Source organism: Hylobates moloch, unplaced genomic scaffold (assembly GCF_009828535.3).
Source record: "Hylobates moloch isolate HMO894 unplaced genomic scaffold, HMol_V3 SCAFFOLD_21, whole genome shotgun sequence".
NCBI classification, from domain to species: Eukaryota; Metazoa; Chordata; class Mammalia; order Primates; family Hylobatidae; genus Hylobates; species Hylobates moloch.
The window spans coordinates 29,427,294-29,444,848 of NW_026652296.1; the positions used below are offsets into that span (position 1 = coordinate 29,427,294).

The window sequence follows — 17,555 nt, forward strand, 5'->3', positions numbered from 1 at the left end:
TGTTCTTTTGGCTTAGGATTGACTTGGCGATGCGGGCTCTTTTTTGGTTCCATATGAACTTTAAAGTAGTTTTTTCCAATTCTGTGAAGAAAGTCATTGGTAGCTTGATGGGGATGGCATTGAATCTATAAATGACCTTGGGCAGTATGGCCATTTTCACGATATTGATTCTTCCAACCCATGAGCATGGAATGTTCTTCCATTTGTTTGTATCCTCTTTGATTTCATTGAGCAGTGGTTTGTAGTTCTCCTTGAAGAGGTCCTTCACATCCCTTGTAAGTTGGATTCCTAGGTATTTTATTCTCTTTGAAGCAATTGTGAATGGGAGTTCACTCATGATTTGGCTCTCTGTTTGTCTGTTATTGGTGTACAAGAATGCTTGTGATTTTTGTACATTAATTTTGTATCCTGAGACTTTGCTGAAGTTGCTAATCAGCTTAAGGAGATTTTGGGCTGAGACAATGGGGTTTTCTAGATATACAATCATGTCATCTGCAAACAGGGATAATTTGACTTCCTCTTTTCCTAGTTGAATACCCTTTATTTCCTTCTCCTGCCTGATTGCTCTGGCCAGAACTTCCAGCACTATGTTGAATAGGAGCGGTGAGAGAGGGCATCCCTGTCTTGTGCCAGTTTTCAGAGGGAATGCTTCCAGTTTTTGCCCATTCAGTATGATATTGGCTGTGGGTTTGTCATAGATAGCTCTTATTATTTTGAGATACGTCCCATCAATACCTAATTTATTGAGAGTTTTTAGCATGAAGGGTTGTTGAATTTTGTCAAAGGCCTTTTCTGCATCTATTGAGATAATCATGTGGTTTTTGTCTTTGGTTCTGTTTATATGCTGGATTACATTTATTGATTTGCGTGTGTTGAACCAGCCGTGCATCCCAGGGATGAAGCCCACTTGATCATGGTGGATAAGCTTTTTGATGTGCTGCTGGATTCGGTTTTCCAGTATTTTATTGAGGATTTTTGCATCAATGTTCATCAAGGATATTGGTCTGAAATTCTCTTTTTTGGTTATGTCTCTGCCAGGTTTTGGTATCAGGACGATGCTGGCTTCATAAAATGTGTTAGGGAGGATTCCCTCTTTTTCTATCGATTGGAATAGTTTCAGAAGGAATGGTACCAGTTCCTCCTTGTACCTCTGGTAGAATTCGGCTGTGAATCCGTCAGGTCCTGGACTCTTTTTGGTTGGTAAGCTATTGATTATTGCCACAATTTCAGAACCTGTTATTGGTCTATTCAGAGATTCAACTTCTTCCTGGTTTAGTCTTGGGAGGGTGTATTTGTCAAGGAATTTATCCATTTCTTCTAGATTTTCTAGTTTATTTGCATAGAGGTGTTTGTAGTATTCTCTGATGGTAGATTGTATTTCTGTGGGATCAGTGGTGATATCCCCTTTTTCGTTTTTTATTGCATCTATTTGATTCTTCTCTCTTTTCTTCTTTATTAGTCTTGCTAGCGGTCCATCAATTTTGTTGATCTTTTCAAAAAACCAGCTCCTGGATTCATTAATTTTTTGAAGGGTTTTTTGTGTCTCTATTTCCTTCAGTTCTGCTCTGATTTTAGTTATTTCTAGCCTTCTGCTAGCTTTTGAATGTGTTTGCTCTTGCTTTTCTAGTTCTTTTAATTGTGATGTTAGGGTGTCAATTTTGGATCTTTCCTGCTTTCTCTTGTGGGCATTTAGTGCTATAAATTTCCCTCTACACACTGCTTTGAATGTGTCCCAGAGATTCTGGTATGTTGTATCTTTGTTCTCGTTGGTTTCAAAGAACATCTTTATTTCTGCCTTCATTTCATTATGTACCCAATAGTCATTCAGGAGCAGGTTGTTCAGTTTCCATGTAGTTGAGCGGTTTTGAGTGAATTTCTTAATCCTGAGTTCTAGTTTGATTGCACTGTGGTCTGAGAGACAGTTTGTTATAATTTCTGTTCTTTTACATTTGCTGAGGAGAGCTTTACTTCCAACTATGTGGTCAATTTTGGAATAGGTGTGGTGTGGTGCTGAAAAAAATGTATATTCTGTTGACTTGGGGTGGAGAGTTCTGTAGATGTCTATTAGGTCCACTTTATGTAGAGCTGAGTTCAATTCCTGGATATCCTTATTAACTTTCTGTCTCGTTGATCTGTCTAATGCTGACAGTGGGGTGTTAAAATCTCCCATTATTATTGTGTGGGAGTTTAAGTCCCTTTGTAGGTCACTGAGGACTTGCTTTATGAATCTGGGTGCTCCTGTGTTGGGTGCATATATATTTAGGATAGTTAGCTCTTCTTGTTGAATTGATCCCTTTACCATTATGTAATGGCCTTCTTTGTCTCTTTTGATCTTTGTTGGTTTAAAGTCTATTTTATCAGAGACTAGGATTGCAACCCCTGCCTTTTTTTGTTTTCCAGTTGCTTGATAGATCTTCCTCCATCCCTTTATTTTGAGCCTATGTGTGTCTCTGCACGTGAGATGGGTTTCCTGAATACAGCACACTGATGGGTCCTGACTCCTTATCCAGTTTGCCAGTCTGTGTCTTTTGATTGGAGCATTTAGCCCATTTACATTTAACGTTAATATTGTTATGTGTGAATCTGATCCTGTCATTATGATGTTAGTTGGTTATTTTGCTCGTTAGTTGCTATAGTTTCTTCCTAGCCTCGATGGTCTTTACAATTTGGCATGTTTTTGCAGTGGCTGGTACTGGTTGTTCCTTTCCATGTTTAGTGCTTCCTTCAGGAGCTCTTTTAGGGCAGGCCTGGTGGTGACAAAATCACTCAGCGTTTGCTTGTCTGTAAAGTATTTTATTTCTCCTTCACTTATGAAGCTTAGTTTGGCTGGATAGGAAATTCTGGGTTGAAAATTCTTTTCTTTAAGAATGTTGAATATCGGCCCCCACTCTCTTCTGGCTTGTAGAGTTTCTGCTGAGAGATCAGCTGTTAGTCTGATGGGCTTCCCTTTGTGGGTAACCCGACCTTTCTCTCTGGCTGCCCTTAACATTTTTTCCTTCATTTCAACTTTGGTGAATCTGACAATTATGTGTCTTGGAGTTGCCCTTCTCGAGGAGTATCTTTGTGGCGTTCTCTGTATTTCCTGAATCTGAATGCTGGCCTGCCTTGCTAGATTGGGGAAGTTCTCCTGGATAATATCTTGCAGAGTGTTTTCCAACTTGGTTCCATTCTCCCCATCATTTTCAGGTACACCAATCAGACGTAGGTTTGGTCTTTTCACATAGTCCCAAATTTCTCGGAGGCTTTGTTCATTTCTTTTTATTCTTTTTTCTCTAAACTTCCCTTCTCTCTTCATTTCATTCATTTCATCTTCCATCAGCGATACCCTTTCTTCCAGTTGATCGCATCTGCTACTGAGGCTTCTGCAATCTTCGCGTAGTTCTCGAAACTTGGCTTTCAGCTCCATCAGCTCCTTTAAGCCCTTCTCTCCATTGGTCATTCTAGTTATCCATTCTTCTAATATTTTTTCAAAGTTTTTAACTTCTTTGCTATTGTTTTGAATTTCCTCTCGTAGCTCAGAGTAGTTTGATCGTCTGAAGCCTTCTTCTCTCAACTCATCAAAGTCATCCTCCATCCAGCTTTGTTCCGTTGCTGGTGAGGAACAGCGTTCCTTTGGAGGAGGAGAGGTGCTCTGTTTTTTAGAGTTTCCAGTTTTTCTGCTCTGTTTTTTCCCCATCTTTGTGGTTTTATCTACTTTTTGTCTTCGATGATGGTGATGTACAGGTGAGTTTTTGGTGTGGATGTCCTTTCTGTTTGTTAGTTTTCCTTCTACCAGACAGGACCCTCAGCTGCAGGTCTGTTGGAGTTTACTAGAGGTCCACTCCAGACCCTGTTTGGCTGGGTGTCAGCAGCGGTGGCTGCAGAACAGCGGATTTTCGTGAGACCACAAATTCAGCTGTCTGATAGTTCGTCTGAAAGTTTTGTCTCAGAGGAGTACCCGGTTGAATGAGGTGTCAGTCTGTCCCTACTGGGGGGGGTGCCTCCCAGTTAGGCTGCTCAGGGGTGAGGGACCCACTTTAGGAGGCAGTCTGTCCGTTCTCAGATCTCCAGCTGCGTGCTGGGAGAACCACTACTCTGTTCAAAGCTGTCAGTCAGACAGGGACCTTTAAGTCTGTGGAGGTTCTTGCTGACTTTTTGTTTGTCTGTGCCCTGCCCCCAGAGGTGGAGCCTATAGAGGCAGGCAGGCCTCCTTGAGCTGTGGTGGGCTCCACCCAGTTCGAGCTTCCTGGCTGCTTTGTTTACCTAAGCAAGCCTGGGCAATGGCGGGCGCCCCTCCCCCAGCCTCGCTGCCGCCTTGTAGCTTGATCTCAGACTGCTGTGCTAGCAATCAGCGAGACTCCGTGGGCACAGGACCCTCCGAGCCAGGTGCGGGACACAATCTCCTAGTGTGCCGTTTTCCAGGCCCGTTGGAAAAGCGCAGTATTGGGGTGGGACTGACCCGATATTCCAGGTGCCGTCTGTTTCCCCTTTCTTTGACTAGGAAAGGGAACTCCCTGACCCCTTGCGCTTCCCGAGTGAGGCAATGCCTCGCCCTGCTTCGGTTCGCGCACAGTGAGTGCGCTTCACCGACTGTCCTGCACCCACTATTAGGCACTCCCTAGTGAGATGAAACCGGTACCTCAAGCAGAAATGCAGAAATCACCTGTCTTCGGTGTTGCTGGGGCTGGGAGCTGGAGACCGGAGCTGTTCCTATTCGGCCATCTTCTGGCTTTGTACTTCTAAGATCAAATTAAGAATGTGATGCTTTTGGTTGGTAGAGTGGTAGAGAGGATTGGCATAGAACAATTTAGGGTAGCAATGTCATTGAGGTGAAAGATTTGGATACAGGTTAGGTGTGAGAAATTGAGTTCAAGTTGAACATTTATAGGATGAATCAAGGGGCTGTTTGGAGATTGGGTAGTGAATTGTAGTACAAAAAGGATGGGACCTTTGTGTTGGTGTAATGATAGAAGCAATAAACAATGATGAGATGGAAGTGAGGATTATATTTATAAAATTAGGCTAGGGCAGTGGTTTGGGATAGGCTGGGTTAAGAATTGTATTTGTGGGTGAATGTATCCAGCAGTGAAACTGGGTGAAACTGAGAATTGGAGTAGAGGGCATTTGTGGATGAGCTGGTTGTTGGGTTGAAGCTGGGTGTTGGTGTTGGATGGCTTGACTAGTGTTGTGTTTGTCTTGGGATTGGGCTTAAGTGGGCATAACATGGAGGTAGAACTGGGATTGGCATTTGGTTTTGTCAGATGTTTGGTGCAAAAAGAATGAATGTTGGGTTGTTATGAGCAGAATTTGGGTTAGTCTGGGATGAGGGCTGGCTAGAGTTTAATAAAACACCTGAGTGCACCGCACCACAGCAAGGGTCTTATGGAATGGCAACTTAATTAGCCTTGAATAAAATATATCTAGTGTCCTTTCACATTCTTCAAAAACTCCCTTGAGTGTGACTTTCATTGACCATAAATAGCCCTAAATGTAGGAGAAGGCAGTGCAGGTAAATGAAATCAGGGTGCTAGAATGTTTCCCGATGCATCCCTTCAAACCATGGCAGTTCCAATACACACACACACACACACACACACACACAGACACACACTCTCAACAAAAAGGAAATAAGAAACATAGGAGGAACATTAACCAGACATATGGACAACCAACCAAAGTTATTTCTCCTTTCTTGGGAGTGAGTTCAGTTATGATGTCTAGCCTTTTCCCTTCTTCCTCCCCTTGCTTCTACTTCTGTTGCTCCATAATCCCTTCCTTTTGCTCTCCTCTCCTTTTCTCTTACACTCCATCCTCCAAAACCCTTTTCCTTTTACCTTTTTTCTTGAGGTATCCTTGTTCCCATATTCAGTAAAACATGGGAACAGTAATCATCACTGCAAATAAATTTACAATAAAATGAAGACAGAACTTTACATTTCAAGGGTTATAAAAAGTTCTCCTTCCTTAATGATTTTTAAAATGTGTCCATCTGGAATAATTCAGGGCCAGGAACTATTTTGAACAATCTCTTCTAATAAGAAAGTCACTCATTCTTTTCTTTTACCATCTCAAGCATACACATGAGATTCATCTACTTATATTTTCATATAAATCTCTGTATCCCTGTTATTAAGCTGAGTATTTTATTTAATTTGTAAATGTCTATTAAATAAATTAATATATAAATGATTTACGACTAAATAAATATAGTATGCCATAAGCAGATATAAATGAGACAGAAAGATCTTTGAAGTTTGAGGAGAACACAATTTGGTTCCCAGTTGGCAGAAAATAAATGTTGCAGGTGTACTTAGGTATATTTTTAAGAGCTGTGGATGGAACTATTAAAAAAAGTACATGCATAAGTTATTGATGGTGGTTGTAGGTGTTACTTGATTTATGATGTTAAGCCATGGACTATATTGTGAGGGAAGACCATCTGGGTGATACATAAATGTGAGAGTTAGAAGGTCATGATTGGGAATAGTTGAGGAATTAACATCAAGCGGGGGCTTATGATAGTGGTGAGGGGGAAACTCATGCAAGACACCATTCCCTGGGCACCTATCCAGGCCTACTGAATTTCTAGAGAAGAATATTTAGTGTGAGAATTTAAAATAATTTCTTCAAATTATTTTAGTATGTTCTTGCCTCTAAAACTTCCTTCTGTATACACACTTGATACCTGATGACCATATCTGAAACTCCTCTAAGTCCATTTCTGAGACAGAAAAGCTAGTTTCAGAGAGTTGAGACAGAAAATCATTGTTAAAGTCCATGCTGGGATGTGAAAGCAGGTCTCCTCTGTCTTCTGGTCTGAAGAGGGAGAGATTTCAAAGGTGACATTAATTTGACATGGGAGATACAATGCACAATGATTCAGTACAATATGAAGTCATGGAAGCTGTTCAAGAGAGAAGAGTAGCAAAGGTCTTTTATGAAACTTTTGGGTGCCACTACAGGAGGCTTCCTCCCAAGGCTGTCTTGGGCTACTCCACAGGTGGAGAGACTGAAGAAAATGCATTATTTCTCCCTTATTCTTATTGTATATGTCCCTCCTCCTCTCTCTGGTGACTAAAAACAGGAAGTGTTCCATCTGGTGTGTTTGGGTGAGAGGAAAATTCTCCAGATCTAGTGTTATCCAGAAAAGTGTGGATGCCACCCTGGGGAAACCCCTGCAGATATTCTCATCCTACTCTAAGTAGGATGGTGCCAGGAGAGACATCATGATGAGGGTTTTGAGGTAAAAAAGGATTGAGGTAAAAAAGACAGTGATACTATGATGCTGGAGAATGGATGAATGAGTGCCATTTTCATCCCCCTTCCTCTGGTTGACCAGCAAGGTGCCTGATGTAGCAGCAGTTGAGTGCTTTCTCTGTATTTCTGTGGTAGTTTGAATGTACCACAGCATGCAAATGTCATTTACTTCACTTCTTTCCTTTTCTATCTTCCTGCTTCATCCATGCTTAAAGGAGAAAGGATGGACATTCCTTATAAAGAAAATCACAATCAAGAGTGGTACGGTTTACAGGTTCTTTGGACTCATTTTTATCAGTGTGGTAGGCATTGGAGACCTCTGTGTTCCTAGTCTGGTTCAGAGTATGTAATGATAAACTGGTGTGGAATGAGGGGATGGATGGATTGTAGTAGCATAAGCTGAAATACAGGCTAGAGAGTGTAGATTTTATATTGAAGGCACTGGGAACTTCTTGTGCCCATTATTCAAGGAGATACCAGCCTCTCCAAGAAATTGTATTAGAAAGGGAAGCAATGTGACAGGCAGGATAGAATATGTGTTATGAGTCATGTATGCTGATTTTATATCCTGCAACTTGGTTGAATTTATTTATTAGTTCTAGCATTATTTTAGTGTGGAATCTTTAGGATTTTCTACAAATAAGATCATGTTGCCTGTAAGACATGGAACCAACCCAAATGCCCATCAATGATAGACTAAAGAAAATGTGGTACATATACACCATGGAATACTATGCAGCCATAAAAAGGAATGAGATCATGTCCTTTGCAGGGACATGGATGAAGCTGGAAGCCATCATCCTCAGCAAACTATCACAGAAACAGAAAACCAGGTCTCCAGCCTGAAGTGGAGTAAAGATGGAGGACCATCAGCACATGCCCATCAACGTCCAGACCAGCAAGCTGCTCAATTGGCTGGTGGACAGAAGGCATTGCAGCCTGAAATGGCAGAGTGTGGTGCTGATGATCCAAGAGAAGATCAATGCTGCCATCCAGGACATGCCAGAGAGCGAAGAGATCGCCCAACTGCTGTCTGGGTCCTACATTCACTACTTTCATTGCCTAAGAATCCTGGACCTTCTCAAAGGCACAGAGGCCTCCACGAAAAATCTTTTTGGCTGATACTCTTCACAGCGGATGAAGGGTTGGCAGGAGATTATAGCCCTGTATGAGAAGGACGACACCTACTTAGTGGAACTCTCTAACCTCCTGGTTCAGAATGTCAACTATGAGATGCCCTCACTGAAGAAGCAGATTGCCAACTGCCAGCAGCTGCAGCAAGAATACAGCCGCAAGGAGGAGGAGTGCCAGACAGGGGCTGCCGAGATGTGGGAGCAGTTCTACCACTCCTGCAAGCAGTCTGGCATCACGGGCGAAAACGTCTGAGGAGAACTGCTGGCCCTGGTGAAGGACCTGCTGAGTCAGCTGGCTGAGACTGGGGCAGCGGCTCAGCAGTCCCTGGGGGAAGCCATCGACATGTACCAGGCCTCTGTGGGGTTTGTGAGAGCCCCACAGAGCAGATGTTGCCAATGCTGCGGTCGTGCAGAAGCAGGGGAACTCAACGGTGTACAAGTGGAGGACAGGGACAGAGCCCTCTGTGGTGGAGCGACCCCACCTCAAGGAGCTTCCTGAGCAGGTGGCAGAAGACGCGATTGACTGGGACGACTTTGGGGTAGAGGCAGTGTCTGAGGGGACTGACTCTGGCATCTCTGCCGAGGCTGCTGGAATCGACTGGGGCATCTTTCCGGAATCAGATTCAAAGGACCCTGGAGGTGACTGGGGAGACGATGCTGTTGCTTTGCAGATCACAGCGCTGGAAGCAGGAACCCAGGCTCCAGAAGGTGTTGCCAGGGGCCCAGATGCCCTGACACTTCTTGAATACACTCAGACCCGGAATCAGTTCCTTGATGAGCTCATGGAGCTTGAGATCTTCTTAGCCCAGAGAGCAGTGGAGTTGAGTGAGGAGGCAGATGTCCTGTCTGTGAGCCAGTTCCAGCTGGCTCCAGCCATCCTGCAGGGCCAGACCAAAGAGAAGATGGTCACCATGGTGTCAGTGCTGGAGGATCTGAGTGGAAAGCTTACCAGTCTTCAACTGCAACACCTGTTTATGATCCTGACCTCACCAAGATATGTGGACCGTGTGACTGAATTCCTCCAGCAAAAGCTGAAGCAGTCCCAGCTGCTGGCCTTGAAGAAAGAGCAGATGGTGCAGAAGCAGCAGGAGGCACTTGAGGAGCAGGTGGCTCTGGAGCCTAAGCTGGACCTGCTGCTGGAGAAGACCAAGGAGCTGCAGAAGCTGATTGAAGCTGACATCTCCAAGAGGTACAGTGGGTGCCCTGTGAACCTGATGGGAACCTCTCTGTGACACCCTCCGGGTTCTTGCCTGCCCATCTTCTCAGCCTTTGGGATGAAGATGATAGCCAGGGCTGATGTTTTGGGGCCCTTCAAGGCAAAAGACCAGGTCTACTGGAAGATGGAAAGCCACAGGAAGGAAGAGGCACCTGATGGTGATCTTGGCACTCTCCATGTTCTCTACAAGAAGCTGTGGTGATCGGCCCTGTGGCCTGTCAAGCGAAAACCACAGCTTCTCCTTTTAGTTAGTATAGCGGACTTAATAAAAGAGGAACAAACAAACAAAAAAAGAAACAGAAAACCAAACACTGCATGTTCTCTTATAAGTGGGAGCTGAAAAATGAGAACACATGGACACAGGGAGGGGAGCAACACATACTGGCCTGTTGGAGAGGGGAGAAAAGAAGGAGAGCATCAGGACAAATAGCTAATGCATGCCAGGCTTAAAATCTAGGTGACTGGTTGGTAGGTGCCGCAAACCACCATGACACATGTATACATACCTGTGTAAGAAAGCTGCATGTTCTGCATGTGCACATGTATCCCAGAACTTAAAAAAAAAAAAAAAAGAAAAAGATCATGTTGCCTGTGAATAGAGAGAATTCTACTTCTTCCTTTCCAGTTTGCCGAATTGCTGTGGTCAGGACTTCTAGTACTATGTTGGAATAGAACATACTAGACTGGAAGTGGTGAAAGTGAGCATGCCTATCTCGTTCCTGATCTTAGAGAAAAAGCTTTCAGGTTTTCATCATTGAGTATGATATTATCTGTGGAACTTTTATATATTACCTTTATTATGTTGAGGCAAATTCCTTTCATTCCTAGTTTATTGGATGCTTTTATCATAAAAGGGTGTTGAATTTTCAAATGGCTTATCTGCAATTTAGATAATCATGTGTTTTTTCCCCATAATTCTATTCCCCCTTAATGTGGTATATTACATTGATTGATTTTCAAATGTGGAAAAAATTTTGTATTTAAGGAAAAAAGTCCCATTTGATCATGATGTATAATCATTTTAAATTGCTGTTTAATTCTGTTTGCCAGTTTTTAAAATGGATTTTTGCATCAATATATGTCAGTGATAGTGGTTTATAGTTTTATTTTCTTGTAGTGTCTGTATCTGTGTCTGTCTTTGGTATAAGTGCAATGTTGGCCTTGTAAAATAAGTTTGGAAGTACTTCCTCCTCTTCAGGTTTTTGGAAGAGTTCGAGGAGGATTAATGTTAATTCTTTAAATGTTTGGTAGAACTCACCAGTGAAGTAATTTGATCCTAGACTTTTGTTGTTGTTTTTGGTAGGTTTTTGATATCTGATTCAATTTCTTTACTTATTAAAGGTCTGTTCAGATTTTCTATTTCTTCCTAATTCAGTCTTGGCAGGTTAGGGGTTTCTAGGAATTTATCAATTTTATCTAGGTTGTCCGATTTGTTGGCATACAATTGTTCATATAGTATTCTCTTATAATCCTTTTCACTTCTGTAAAAGTGGTAGTAATGTCCCCTTATTCATTTCTAATTTTAGTCATTTGAGCATTCTTATTTTTTCTTTTTTAGTCTAGATAATATTTTATTTTATTGAACTTCTTTATAAATTTTTTAAAAACATTCATTTTAGGTTCAGGGGTACTTGTGCAGGTTTGTTATATAGGTAAACTCCTGTCACAGGGGTGTGTCGTACAGATTATTTCGTCACCTAAGTACTAAGCCCAATTATTTTTTTTGCTTCTTTCCCTCCTCCTGCCCTCCACCGTCAGATAGGCCCCAGTGTTTGTTGTTCCTTTCTTTGTGTCTGTGTGTTCTCATAATTTAGCTCCCACTTGTAAGTGAGAACATGCAGTATTTGGTTTGCTGTTCCTGCGTTAGTTTGCTAAGAATAATGGCCTCCAGCACTATGTTCCTGCAAAGGACATGATAAAATTCTTCTTTATGGCTACATCATATTCACATTTTCTTTATCCAGTGTACCACTGATGGGCAGTTAGGTTGATTCCATAGCTTTGCCATTGTGAATAGTTCTGCAGTAAGCATACATGTTCCTGTGTCTTCATGATAGAATAATTTATATCCCTTTGGGATTGCTGGGTTGAATGGTAGTTATATTTTTAGCTCTTTGAGAAATAACCACACCACTTTCCACAATGGTTGAACTAATTTATACTCCTGCCAATAGTATGTAACTGTTCTATTTTTCTCCACACATCTGTTATTTTTTGACTTTTTAGTAACAGCCATTCTGACTGGTGTGAGATGGTATCTCATTGTGGCTTTGATGTACATTTCTCTAATGATTAGTGATAATGGGCTTTTTTCATGTGCTTACTGGCGACATGTATGTCTTCTTTTGAAAAGTGCTGTTCATGTCCTTTGCCCACTTTTTAATGAGGTAGTTTTTTTCTTGAAAATTTGTTTACATTCCTTATAGGTGCTGGATATTAGACTTGTGTCAGGTGCATAGTTTGCAAAATTTTTCTCCTATTCTGTAGGTATATTAATCTGTTCTCACATTGCTATAAAGAAATAAATGAGACTGGGTACTTTAAAAGAAAAGAAGTTAAATTGGCTTATGGTTCCGTAAGCTGTACAAGAAGCACTGAGGCTTCTGCTTCTGGGGAGGCCTCAGGAAGCTTTCAGTCATGGTAGAAGGCAAAGGGGGAGCAAGGCATCTCACATGATGGGAGCAGGAGCAAGAGAGAGGGAGCAAAGGGGGAAAGGTGCCACACACTGTTAAACAACCAGAGCTCTTGAGAACAGCAAGGGGATGGTGCGAACCATCTTGAAGGATCCACCCCCATGATCCAATCATCTCCCATCAGGCACCACCTCCAACATTGGGGATTAAAATTGAACATGAGATTTGGGTGGGGACAGACATCCAAACCATGTCAGTAAGTTGTCTGTTTACTCTGTTGATAGTTTCTTTTGCTGTGCAGAAGCTCTTTAGTTCAATTAGATCCATTTGTCAATTTTTGCTTTTGTTGCAATTGCTTTTGGCATCTTCTTCATGAAATCTTTGCTGGTTCTTATGTCCAGAATGGTATTGCCTAGGTTGTCTTCCACGGTTTTTATAGTTTGGGGTTTTACATTTAAGTCTATAATCCGTCTTGAGTTGATTTTTGCATATGGTATAAGGAAAGGGTCCAGTTTCAATCTTCTGCATGTGGCTAGCTCATTATCTTAGTACCATTTATTGAATAGGGAGTCCTTTCCCCATTGCTTGTTTTTGTCAGCTTAGTCGAAGATCAGATGGTTGTAGGTGTGTGGCCTTATTTCTGGCCTCTCTGCTCTGTTGCATTGGTCTATGTATCTGTTTTTATACTAGTACCATGACGTTTTGGTTACTGTAGCCCTGTGGAATAATTTGAATTTGAGTAGCATTATGCCTCTTGTTTTGTTCTTTTTGCTTAGGATTGATTTGGCTATTGGGGCTCTTTTTTTGTTCTACATGAATTTTAAAATAGTATGTTTTTCTAATTCTGTGAAGAATGTCATTGGTAGCTTGATAGGAATAGCATTGAATCTGTAAATTGCTTTGGGCAAGAATGGCCATTTTAATGATATTGATTCTTCCTATCTATGAGCATGAAATGTTTTCCATTTGTTTGTGTCCTCTCTGGTTTCTTTGAGTAACAGTATTTTGTAATTCTCATTGTAAAGATCTTTCACCTCCATGGTTAGCTGTATTCCTAGGTATTTTATTCCTTTTGTGGCAATTGTAAATGGAATTGTGTTCCTGATGTGGCTGTCCACCTGGCTGTTGTTAGTATATAGGAATGTTGGTGATTTTTGTATGTTGATTTTGTATCTTGAAACTCTGCTGAAGTTGTATATCAGCTTAAGAATCTTTTCGGCCAAGACTATGGAGTTATCTAGATACAGAATCATGTTATCTGCAAACAGGAATAGTTTGACTTCCTCTCTTCCTATTTGGATGCCCTTTATTTTTTTCTCTTGTTCGATTCCCCTGGATAGGACTTCCAGTAATATGCTGAATAGGAGTGGTGACAGAGAGCATACTTGTCCTTTCCTTTTTCAAGGGAAATGTTTCCAGCTTTTGCCTATTCAGTGTGATGTTGGCTGTAGGTTTGTCATAGTTAGCTCTTACTTTGAGATATGTTCCTCTGTACCTATTTTTTTCAGTTTTTAAAATGAAAGGATGTTGAATTTTATCAAAAGCCTTTTCTGCTTTGATCATCACCACCTATTGAGATGATCATGTGGTTTTTGTTTTTGGTTCTGTTTATGTGATGAATCATATTTATTAATTTGCATATGTTGAACCAAGCTTGCATCCCAGGGATAAAGCTTATTTGACCATGGTGGGTAAGCTTTTTGATGTGCTGCTGGATTTGGCTTGCCACTATTTTGTTGAGGATTTTTGCATCAATATTCATCAAGGATATTGGCCTGAAGTTTTTTTTTTTTTAATTGTATCTCTGCTAGCTTTTAGTATCAGGATGATGCTGGCCTCATAGAATAAGTTGAAGAGGAGTCCCTTCTCCTCAATTTTTTTGTAATACTTTCAGTAGGAATGGTACCAGCTCTTCTTTATATACCTGGTAGAATTCTGCTGTGACTCTGTCTAATCATGGGCTTTTTTTTGGTTGCAAGGCTATTTACTACTGATTCAATTTCGGAGTTCATTATTGGTCTGTTCGGGGATTCAATTTCTTCCTGATTCAATCTTGGGAGGATGTATGTGTCCAGGAATTTATCCATTTCTTCTAGATTTTCAACCTAGACTTTCTAGTTTGTGTGTATAAACATGTTCATAGCAGCCTCTGACAGTTATTTGTATTTCTAGGGGGGTCAGTGGTAATATTCTCTTTGTTGTTTCCAATTATGTTTATTTGGATCATCTCTCTTGTTTATTAGTCTAGATAATGGTCTATCTTATGAATTTTTTCAAAAAACCAACTCCTGAGTTCATTGATATTTTGGATTTTTAAAAATATGTTTTCAATCATGGCCAGGCTGGGGCCCTGGGAGAGGCCAGCAGACTGAGAGGTGCTTAGGTCAAACCAGTCCCATCTCATGGGCAAGAATGCCCTACAGTGTTTAAGTCCAAAAGTTCGCCTAGGGCTAAAGTCTCATATGGGAGCAAGTCGAGCCTAGGAGGATGGGTGTCCCTTGTCGTGCTCCATTACAGATACTCCTGCACCAAACCCTCTGGGCTCCACACCGGCTGAAGTTCTGCCTCTACCACTTCTCTAAGCAGCTCTCCTTGCCAACACAAGTGTCTGTGGTGGTTGAGGGGTCTCCTGCTGGGATTCCAGAGGCCTGTGGTGAGAGGCTCCTTGCCTGTTTAACTCACCCCTTCCACAGGAGTTGTTGCGGGCCAGGAACAAGTTCAGAAGTGCAGTAGCCCTGTGCAGGGTTCTCAGCTTCCTTTCCATTCAGCCTAGCATCTGTGTCTTTCCTCTGTCTGCTTTAATGCCTTCCCCCTGCAGAGCTGCTAGGAGTGCACCCGTCTTCCTGATGTCCTGGTCCCTCGGTGGGATGTGTTCCTCCTGGCTGCATCCAGTTGGCCATCTTGTAGCAGGAGTCTTAAACTTTTTGAAACACCAGCTCTTTGTTTTATTGCTCTTATCTGTCATTTTTCTGTTTTCTATGCTTATCTTTATTCTAATATTTATTATCTTCTTCCTTCCATTAGCCTTGGGTTTAGTTTGTTTATTTTTAATCTTTAAGGTATAAAGTTAGGTTATTGATTTGAGATCTTTCATTTCCTTAATGTAAAACTTTATACCATAAGTTTGCCTCTTAGTATTGCTTTGATGAATCATATAAATTTTGGTGTGCTGTGTTTTCATTTTAATTTGTCTCAAGATATTTTCCAATGTTCTTTGTGGTTTCTTCTTTGACCACTGGTTGCTTATGAATGTGTTTTTGGGACTGACATCAACAAGATGGTAAAACAGAACATTCCAGTGCTCATCCCACTGTGGAAGCATCAATTTGAACAACTATTCACATACAAAAATACCTTTAAAGGAGCCAAGGAAACCAGATGAGAGACTACAGCACCTGGGTGCAGCCCAGAAATAAGAAAATACGCACTGAAGAAAGTAAGAAGAATCATTTTAATTACCCATCTCATCCCTCTCCCAATCCCAGGCAGAACACCTAGAAGAGATGTATCTTCTGCTTGGGGGAAGGAGAGGAAAGTAAGCACAAGCCTTTGCTTTGAACCTCAACACCAGGCCCACCTCAATAAAACCCAGTGCAGGGCAGGCCCCTACGGACCTTGACTCCTGGCCGGTACCTGTAGACTAAGCCTCCAGTTCTTTCCCAGCACCACATGGAATCCCACAGCCCATCCAGACTTGGTCTCCAGGCCTTCCCACTACTAGGCTGACCCCAGCAGTGCAAGCTCCAGGCCAACCCCAGTGCTGGGTTAACTTAATGACCCTGAGCATCAGACCTGCCTCAGTGACTGGCCAGCTCCCACAGATTCAAGCTCCAGGTTGGTGCTTGCAGTCCCAGACTCCAAGAATGCCCAGTGGACTTGGTTACCCCAGTACCAGGATGACCCCAGCAGACCAGACTCTGTACTTCCCATAACACTGGGCTGGCGCCCACTGCCCCAGGCTTCATAATTGCCCCAGCACCAGGCTAGCCCCAGCAGCCCTACTCATCAGATTAGTCCCTGTGGATACAGGCTCTAGGCCTACCCAGTGACAGGTCAGCTCCTGCAGCCCCAGACTCCAGGACTGTCCCAGGTTTCAGACCAACCCTGAGCAAGATTGGCCCACACACTCCCAGGCTTTGGGCCCATCCTGGTGCTGGACTGGCAACCCTGGCCTCAGGCACCAGGCCAGTAAACGTGGACACTGTCCTCAGGCCTGCCAAGTGACAGGCCTGTCTCTGTGGCCCCACACATACTCCTAACTAGCCCCTGTGGCCCACACTCCAGGAGACCCAAGGTCTAGTTCAGGTCTGTCCCAGTAGACCTCAGTAGCAGGCTGGCCCCTGTGGACTGAGGCTGCAAGTCCACCCCTGTAGATCTAGGACCCAGACCCTATCTTTGTGTTGCTAAGATAAAATACTACAGACTGGGTAATTTATATACAAAAGAAATTTATTTATCATGGTCTGGAGTCTGGGAAATTCAAGATCAAAGCATTGGCTAATTTGGGGTCTAGAGAGGGCTGCTGTCTGCTTTCAAGATGATCCCTCAGTGCTACATCCTCTGCAGGGGAGAAATACTGTACCCTCACATGCCAGAAGAAACCAAAGAGCAATAGAGAATTCTCTTCAGTCACAAACCCCTTTATAAGGTTGCTAATCCCATTCATGAGGGCTCCACCCTCATGACTTAATAATCTCTCGATGGTGGCACCCCTTAATCCTATAGCATTGGGTGTTAAGTTTTAACATAAATCTTGAAGAGGACACCATCATTGAAACCACAGCAGGCCAACCCCCATGAACTCAGGCCCCATGCCCATCCCAGTGGACCCATGTGACTGGCCCATCACAGAAACTGGCTGGGTCCTGCAGACCCAGGCTCAAGGCCCACCCCAGTACTAGATCAACCCCCTAGGACTTAGGCTTCAGGCCAGCCCCATGGATACAGACTCCAGTCTCAGCCTTGGGGACCCAGGCTCCAGGCCCACCTCCATGAACCCAATCAACAAGTCCATCCTAGTGCATCCAGGCTCCAGGCCCAACCCTGTGGGTCCCCGTGCCAGGCCCTTTGATATGCTGACCCAGACACCAACCCAGCTTGCCTGAGGAATTCAATGCAAGCCCATTCATGGACCATCCCAGACACCACGCTTAGAATGTCTTGTATGTAGACATTAACATAAGGAACATCAAGAAACATGAAAAACCAAGGAGATATATATAACGCCTCCCCCCCCACAAAAAAACAGTAATCTTCCAATAGCTAACCCCAAATAAGTGGAGATATACAAAATGCCTCACAAATAATTTATATTTATAAATTATTGTTTTAGGGAAA

General features: G+C 42.6%; 1 pseudogene; it reads left to right on the top strand.

Annotated features, from left to right (window-relative positions):
* Window positions 1-8,094: 8,094 nt before the first annotated feature.
* Window positions 8,095-9,833, top strand: LOC116461190 (CDK5 regulatory subunit-associated protein 3-like; annotated as a pseudogene).
* Window positions 9,834-17,555: the final 7,722 nt, after the last annotated feature.